Genomic DNA, 9,905 nt, shown 5'->3' on the forward strand with positions numbered 1-9,905 from the left:
TCAGGGAAAGAAAAATTGCTACCATTGAGGCATCTTCTTAATTGTATTCTCTTACCTGTAGGTCCTCTGTCATGATTATCCTGCTGAATTTGCATCTTATTTCCATTACTGCCGCTCACTGCGCTATGAAAATGCGTGAGACTATCAGATCTCAAGAAATTGTTCAGAGACTTTTTTATTGGAGAAGTTGACTTTTTCTTTTGCATGGTTTGAACTTATAATCATTCATTTAATTTATCGGTTAATGATTAACTGGGGTTTAGACACCTAAATGCTGCAAATTTGCTCTCTGTCTTGAACTCTTGACACACCATATTTTCTGCTTGCAGGGTTTTAGTTTGATTATGTTTTTAATTGGACGATTCTAAAGTATATAGTCACATATGACCAGTGCTCGACCGTGCGCCACGGTCACTACATTGCAGTTGTTCCTTCTTTCCTTAATTCTGCACACATGAAGACTTATGTCTTATTGTTTGCTCCTTTCCGTTTATGTTAGGCCCCGGCGGCAGGGCAAAGCTCTGGGATGGCTTCCATGGCAAACAGACAGTCAGGTGCCGTATATTATCCATCTCATGGGTGCATTCTAGAGTATCTTATGAGTTGTTTATATGTAAGATAGTAAATTATTATCTGCATGAACATCTCCGAGATGGCACTTCAACTCAAGTGTCTGCTCCTTTCTCTCACACAGCTCGATGCTACCAAGATTAGTTTGTGGCGAATCAGTCATATCCATTATCTGATGATCATGCACACAATAGCTTGTCTTGGGTGCATGACGCAAGGCCCAACTGATGGAGTTAGGTTGTCAGTAAAGCAGTCATATGGAAGTAGTAGCTTGTCATGTTCTCAATATTTAACTCAGGTTCCAACTAGTGATGACAGAGGCTATTTGACCTCAACTCCGTATATCCCATCATATCATTATTCATCTCTGGCAAGTCCACCACGCAATGCTCACCGGAAGGATGGTTACAACATCAACTGCGACCAATGCAAAGAGATTTATGCATCTGAGCATCAGAATTTAAACAACGGAAAATCCGTTACACCTCCAGAATCGACTCAGCAAGGTATTCCGGATTACCTTGAAGTATCAGCAAGCTTTCATTAGAAAGAAAGCTTTACTGACCACATCCCAATCACTGATTGCCCTGAGCACTTTGTAAAAGAACAACAGAGATGTGATTTTAATCGTGATGGTTCAGTCTCACCAGGTCTTGGACGTGAAAAATTAGTTAATACAAGTAGCAAACAAGTCAGCCCAATGTGTAGGGCCAACATAGCACCAACACAAGTCAGCCTAATGTGCACAACAAACATGGCTCTAACAAGGCCCAACTGCTTTAACAGATTTTTGTTGTTGTATCATCTGGGCTGCCTGTCTTCTCTCTAAATTAAGCCTACTTTCATACATACACATTAGCAAATACGACAGCTAGATTAGTGCGCACAATTTCACCTCACTGTATGTATTGCGTGCATGCATCGAGGATTGATGTAAAAGGCAGGGAAGTCCTCCCTTTTCGGAAAGGAAATTAGATGACTTGTGTGAAGAAATGGGGGGGCCTTGGTCTTGGTCCCACTAATGGACCCCAAAAGGCTTCTTCTGCACAAGAGCCCAGTGAGGAGGGGGTTCAAGAGGCCTTAATAAGGACTGGACAAAAGGAGTTAAGAGGGAAGAAGTACCAAAACCAGCGATGAATCAATCAAATCAATCAATCCAACAAGTCAAATGTAGGAAGGAGCAGCGCCCACATACATGTTTGACTAAACTGAGCAACAGAAGGAAGAATGCCTACATTGCGGCCTACGTGCACGAATAAAGGCCGGAGCCGGGGCGCGCATGCATGGCCCATGCCGGTTAACTCCGAGGTTTATGGTGCTACGTGGCCTCCTCCCTGGCTCGCAATCGCTCGTACGTATGTATGTATGCTCGCTTTTGAGTGAGGTTGGATGATCGGGCCGGCGTTGGTTGGTGGTGGCGCCGCTGCGAATGAAGAAGAAACTGCTGCTGCCGCTGCCGCCGCTCGAAAAGCCAGCCGAAAGCGACCCCGGCGACGCGCCATCGCCAATCACATCTTCTCCTCGGAGTAAAGACGACCGGCCCGCACCGCACGGCCGGAGCCAACTGCGACGGTGCACGGGTAAATCGCAAGGCGTGTTTGAGAGCCTTTTTTGGCGCTTAAAAACCTGACGATCAGTTTTGGCATACGAAATCAGATAGAATTGTCATGCTTCTTCTCTGTGTATACAATTTGCCGAGTTCTGTACAGTAAAAATTGCCATGTATAACATAAAAAAAATCAATAGAAAATTCTCATGCTGCAGCGATTAATTGGCACGCGTTCGATGATCAGGATCCGACGTCTGACGGTACGATCGTCGCACCCAGTTCACTAGAGTGCTGTAGCTCTGTTTCTTTTTGATGAGTTTATTATTCATGTATTTATGCTATGAAACTGATGCATGGTGGCCGCGGCGGCGTTGATTGAATGCTTGGCCACCCCAAAAAAGGAAAAAGGAAAAAAAGATTGGATGCTCGGCGAAAAGATGCAGGTCGGTGGGCCGATCGAGCCGCGGGGATCGGCGAGATCAGGCGACGTGGACGGACGGTACGTACGGGACGACGGTGCCGCTGCGGCGTGCACATCCTAGGTAGCTAGGGCGGCCCCGTCGTTGACAACGTAACTAAAACCTCCCGGCTCCTGGCTACTACGTTGGCGTGGACCCTTGCTCGCCTAGCCTGGCTAGGCATGGGCCGGCGCCACTGACAGCCGGCTCGAGCGATAGTAATCGCGTTGGCCCAACGAAAACCTCCTCTTTTTTTCTTTTTTTTTTGCCTGCTCAAGTGCGTGACCGGAGGCTCGTCGTCCCTGTCGACTTCGACCCGAGAAGAAAGCCAGGGATCGAGCTGTACATAAAAAAAGTGGGGCTTGGTAATGCTTGTATTGCAGCCAGCGAGCAGAGCGGCTCGACCGCGACCGGGTGAGGTCGAGCTGCCGCTGCGAGATGGGTCGACGCGGAGGGCCAGCTAGCTTCACGTCGACGTGGCCGATTCCCGGCCATCCAACTCGACTCTGTTACTAGTCACTGGCAACCGCAACAGAAACGGTTTTATGCACGTCCGTTTCCCCACATTACTCCCCGCTCATTGGGGGTCGACGTCGACGCGCGCGGCGTAATCATACGCGGCAGTGCAGCCCCGCGACACCGACCGCCCGGGCCGGAAGGCGCCTCTAGTTAACTTGTGGTGCCAGATGGCCACTGGCCACATGTCGTGCAGCTAGCTCCTGCGTTTCTCTTTTTTCATTCATTGAAACAATGCCCGTGGGTTGTAATGAGATATACATTTTCTAGTACGTTAGCTTGTGATTTACATGTCAATAATAATGTGATTGTGTAAATAAATGTTCATCAAAATACCTTATACTTTGATTCAAAGTTTGGTAAGTAAATTAAGGTGATTGATTATCATATACATGAAAGGTTGAACGAAGGGATGGTGCGAAAAAAGGGTGAAATGAGAACCTTACGTTCTTTTTAAGTGGTATATAGAGATTGACAACGCTCCTGGGTTTGCTTCGAACCGGGAGCATACATTACTTTCGTGACGGAAACAATGCCGGCAATTTTCTACATGTCGTTTTCTTCTTTTTAAAACGTAAATGTTAATGCCTCCACGTGTGGTATGAAGCAACATGGCCAAAATGCCTTCAGTATCATTCATTTTGCCACATCATAACAGATTACATTAGCGGGAATCTTTTTGCATTTTCGGCTTAAAATTGTTTTATCTTCTAATTAAAAAAAACCTGTTTTCATCATTAAATCCGTCTTGACAAGATCTTCAAAACTAGATCCCATGTTGATATGTTTCGACGAAAATTTTTTTTGGCCAAAAGTTGCCATGATATTTACACTATAGCTGCCATGTGGCAATTTTAGTATTTTGACAATGGCAATTCCAGTACTTTGATCATGAAAATTATTTTTTGTATGAACCATGACAATTTTAAGTGCATGTATCATGAAAATTTTAGTTTATGATTCATGGCAAGTCTAGTTTCTTAATTCCATGTTTTATAATATGTCAAAATTTACTTTTAAATGTAGAAGAAAATAGCTGGAACATATCATGGCAACTTCAGTGTAAACACCATGACAATTCATGTGCAATAGACATGGCAAATTTTAAAAGTTGTCAAAACATATTGATATGAGATCTAATTTCGAAGATCTCGTCGCCATGGATTTAATGGTGAAAATGGATCTTTAATCGAATTTATTATTAAAGAGATAAAACAGTTTAAAAACTGGAAATATAAAAAGATCCTCACATGCATGCATGCGGTGATGTGACGTAGTCTGTGTGTTATAGGGTGTGTGCGTGAGTGTCGCTCCCACCACACATGTCGGCGTTATCAGCGTCCTTTTAAAAAACACACATGAGGTTATTTTTTGTACCGAGGCGATGTCTGGCTCAAATTTGGGATCGAATGAGGGGATTACTTGAGGATGAAGAATATAACCAAGGAAGAACAGAGAAAAAGAGGAAATGTAAGCTATTACTCCTATAAAGGATATTGGAGTACCCGTCTCTAGGCACCTCTGCAAGCGAAGGTGCCCTCCGCGCCATCCGTTCGCGAGGGCCTCCCGCAGCTGGCTCACCGGCAAGCTCCGCGTCATCCGATAGGTGCGGACTGAAGGAAATATGCCCTAGAGGCAATAATAAAGTTATTATTTATTTCCTTATATCATGATAAATGTTTATTATTCATGCTAGAATTGTATTAACCGGAAACATAATACATGTGTGAATACATAGACAAACAGAGTGTCACTAGTATGCCTCTACTTGACTAGCTCGTTAATCAAAGATGGTTATGTTTCCTAACCATGGACAAAAGTTGTTATTTAATTAACGGGATCACATCATTAGGTGAATAATCTGATTGACATGACCCATTCCATTAGCTTAGCACCCGATCGTTTAGTATGTTGCTATTGCTTTCTTCATGACTTATACATGTTCCTATGACTATGAGATTATGCAACTCCCGTTTGCCGGAGGAACACTTTGTGTGCTACCAAACGTCACAACGTAACTAGGTGATTATAAAGGAGCTCTACAGGTGTCTCCAAAGGTACATGTTGGGTTGGCGTATTTCGAAATTAGGATTTGTCACTCCGATTGTCGGAGAGGTATCTCTGGGCCCTCTCGGTAATGCACATCACATAAGTCTTGCAAGCATTGCAACTAATGAGTTAGTTGTGAGATAATGTATTACGGAACGAGTAAAGAGACTTGCCGATAACGAGATTGAACTAGGTATTAAGATACCGACGATCGAATCTCGGGCAAGTAACATACCGATGACAAAGGGAATAACGTATGTTGTTATGCGGTCTGACCGATAAAGATCTTCGTAGAATATGTAGGAGCCAATATGAGCATCCAGGTTCCGCTATTGGTTATTGACCGGAGACGTGTCTCGGTCATGTCTACATTATTCTCAAACCCGTAGGGTCTGCACGCTTAAGGTTTCGATGACAGTTATATTATGAGTTTATGAGTTTTGATGTACCGAAGGAGTTCGGAGTCCCGGATGAGATCGGGGACATGACGAGGAGTCTCGAAATGGTCGAGACGTAAAGATCGATATATTGGACGACTATATTCGGACATCGGAAAGGTTCCGAGTGGTTCGGGTATTTTTTCGGAGTACCGGGGAGTTACGGGAATACGGGAGAAGAAGTATATGGGCCTTATTGGGCTTTAGGGGAGAGGGAGAGGCAGGCCGCACCCCCCCATGGCTTAGTCCAAATTGGACTAGGGGGAGGGGCTGCGCCCCCTCCTTCCTTCTCTTCCCTCTTCCCCTTCCTTGTCTCCTACTCCTACTACATGGAAGGACTCCTGGTTGGACTAGGAAAGGGGGAATCCTACTCCCGGTGGGAGTAGGACTCCCCTAGGGCGCGCCATAGAGAGGGCCGGCCCTCCGCTCCTCCACTCCTTTATATACGGGGGCAGGGGGCACCCCATAGAGACACAAGTTGATCCACGTGATCGTTTTCTTAGCCGTGTGCGGTGCCCCCTTCCACCATAATTCTCGATAATATTGTAGCGGTGCTTAGGCGAAGCCTTGCGACGGTAGAACATCAAGATCGTCACCACTCCGTCGTGCTGACGGAACTCTTCCCCGACACTTTGCTAGATCGGAGTCCGGGGATCGTCATCGAGCTGAACGTGTGCTAAAACTCGGAGGTGCCGTAGTTTCGATGCTTGATCGGTTGGGCCATGAAGACGTATGACTACATCAACCGTGTTGTGCTAACGCTTCCGCTGTCAGTCTACGAGGGTATGTAGACAACACTCTCCCCTCTCGTTGCTATGCATCACCATGATCTTGTGTGTGCGTAGGAATTATTTTGAAATTACTACGTCCCCAACAGTGGTATCAGAGCCTAGGTTTTATGGTTTAATGTTATATGCACGAGTAGAACACAAGTGAGTTGTGGGCGATATAAGTCATACTACTTACCAGCATGTCATACTTTGGTTCGGCGGTATTGTTGGATGAAGCGGCCCGGACCGACATTACGTGTACGCTTACGCGAGACTGGTTCTACCGCCGTGCTTTGCACACAGGTGGCTGGCGGGTGTCAGTTTCTCCAACTTTAGTTGAACCGAGTGTGGCTACGCCCGGTCCTTGCGAAGGTTAAAACAGCACCAACTTGACAAACTATCGTTGTGGTTTTGATGCGTAGGTAAGATTGGTTCTTGCTTAAGCCCGTAGCAGCCACGTAAAACTTGCAACAAACAAAATAGAGGACGTCTAACTTGTTTTTGCAGGGCATGTTGTGATGTGATATGGTCAAGGCATGATGCTAAATTTTATTGTATGAGATGATCATGTTTTGTAACCAAGTTATCGGCAACTGGCAGGAGCCATATGGTTTTCGTTTTATTGTATGCAATGCAATCGCCCTGTAATGCTTTACTTTATCACTAAGCGGTAGCGATAGTCGTAGAAGCATAATATTGGCGAGACGACAATGATGCTACGATGGAGATCAAGGTGTCGCGCCGGTGACGATGGTGATCATGACGGTGCTTTGGAGATGGAGATCACAAGCACAAGATGATGATGGCCATATCATATCACTTATATTGATTGCATGTGATGTTTATCTTTTATGCATCTTATCTTGCTTTGATTGACGGTAGCATTATAAGATGATCTCTCACTAAAATTCAAGATAAAAAGTGTTCTCCCTGAGTATGCACCGTTGCCAAAGTTCGTCGTGCCTAGACACCACGTGATGATTGGGTGTGATAAGCTCTACGTCCATCTACAACGGGTGCAAGCCAGTTTTGCACACGCAGAATACTCAGGTTAAACTTGACGAGCCTAGCATATGCAGATATGGCCTCGGAACACTGAGACCGAAAGGTCGAGCGTGAATCATATAGTAGATATGATCAACATATTGATGTTCACCATTGAAAGCTACTCCATTTCACGTGATGATCGGACATGGTTTAGTTGATTTGGATCACGTGATCACTTAGAGGATTAGAGGGATGTCTATCTAAGTGGGAGTTCTTAAGTAATATGATTAACTGAACTTAAATTTATCATGAACTTAGTCCTGGTAGTATTTTGCAAATCATGTTGTAGATCAATAGCTCGCGTTGTTGCTTCCCTGTGTTTATTTTGATATGTTCCTAGAGAAAATTGTGTTGAAAGATGTTAGTAGCAATGATGCGGATTGGATCCGTGATCTGAGGTTTATCCTCATTGCTGCACAGAAGAATTATGTCCTTGATGCACCGCTAGGTGACAGACCTGTTGCAGGAGCAGATGCAGACGTTATGAACGTTTGGCTAGCTCAATATGATGACTACTTAATAGTTTAGTGCACCATGCTTAACGGCTTAGAATCGGGACTTCAAAAGACGTTTTGAACGTCATGGACCATATGAGATGTTCCAGGAGTTGAAGTTAATATTTCAAGCAAATACCCGAGTTGAGAGATATGAAGTCTCCAACAAGTTCTATAGCTAAAAGATGGAGGATAATAGCTCAACTAGTGAGCATGTGCTCGGATTATCTGGGTACTACAATCGCTTGAATCAAGTGGGAGTTAATCTTCCAGATAAGATAGTGATTGATAGAATTCTCTAGTCACCATCACCAAGTTAGTAGAACTTCGTGATGAACTATAGTATGCAAGGGATGACGAAAACGAATCCCGAGCTTTTTATGATGATGAAATCAATGAAGGTAGAAATCGAGAAAAACATCAAGTGTTGATGGTTGACAAGATCACTAGTTTCAAGAAAAGGGTAAAGGGAAAAAGGGGAACTTCAAGAAAAACAACAAGCAAGTTTCTGCTCAAATGAAGAAGCCCAAGTCTGGTCCTAAGCCTGAGACTAAGTGCTTCTACTGCAAAGGGAGTGGTCACTGGAAGCGGAACTACCCCAAGTGATTGGCGGATAAGAAGGATGGCAAAGTGAACATAAGTATATTTGATATACATATTATTGATGTGTACTTTACTAGTGTTTATAGCAAACCCTCAGTATTTGATACTAGTTCAGTTACTAAGATTAGTAACTTGAATCGGGAGTTGCAGAATGAACAAAGACTAGTTAAGGGTGAGGTGACGATGTGTGTTGGAAGTAGTTCCAAGATTGATATGATCATCATCGCACACTCCCTATACTTTCGGGATTAGTGTTGAACCTAAATAAGTGTTATTTGGTGTTTGTGTTGAGCATGAATATGATATGATCATGTTTATTGCAATACGGTTATTCATTTAAGTTGGAGAACAATTGTTGTTCTGTTTACATGAATAAAACCTTATATGGTTACACACCCAATGAAAATGGTTCATTGGATCTCGATCGTAGTGATACACATATTCATAATATTGAAACCAAAAGATGCAAAGTTAATAATGATAGTGCAACTTATTTGTGGCACTGCCGTTTAGGTCATATTGGTGTAAAGCGCATGAAGAAAATCCATACTGATGGGCTTTTGGAATCACTTGATTATGAATCAGTTGATGCTTGCGAACCATGCCTCATGGGCAAGATGACTAAGACTCCGTTCTCCGGAACAATAGAGTGAGCAACAGATTTGTTGGAAATCATACATATTGATGTATGTGGTCCGATGAATATTGAGACTCGCGGCAGGTATCATTATTTTCTGATCTTCACAGATGATTTGAGAAGATATGAGTATATCTACTTGATGAAACACAAGTCTGAAACATTTGAAAAGTTCAAATAATTTCAGAGTGAAGTGGAGAGTCAGCGTAACAAAAAATAAAAGTTTCTACGATATGATCGCAGAAGTAAAATATTTGAATTACGAGTTTGGTCTTCAGTTAAAAACAATGTGAAATAGTTTCACTACTCACGCCACCTGGAACACCACAATGTAATGGTGTGTCCGAACGTCATAACCGTACTTTATTAGATATGGTGCGATCTATGATGTCTCTTACCGATCTACCACTATCGTTTTGGGGTTATGCATTAGAGACAGCTGCATTCACGTTAAATAGGGCACCATCTAAATCTGTTGAGACGACACTATATGAACTGTGGTTTAACAAGAAACCAAAGTTGTCGTTTCTTAAAGTTTGGGGTTGTGATGCTTATGTGAAAAAGTTTCATCCTGATAAGCTCAAACCCAAATCGGAGAAAGATGTCTTCATAGGATACCCAAAGGAGACTGTTGGGTACACCTTCTATCACAGATCCGAAGGCAAGACATTCGATGCTAAAAACGGATCCTTTCTAGAGAAGGAGTTTCTCTCGAAAGAAGTGAGTGGGAGGAAAGTAGAACTTGATGAGGTAACTGTACCTGCTCCCTTATTGG

The sequence above is a fragment of the Triticum urartu genome, chromosome 3A (genome assembly GCF_056163025.1).
Source record: "Triticum urartu cultivar PI428250 chromosome 3A, HENAU_Tu73, whole genome shotgun sequence".
Lineage (NCBI taxonomy): Eukaryota > Viridiplantae > Streptophyta > Magnoliopsida > Poales > Poaceae > Triticum > Triticum urartu.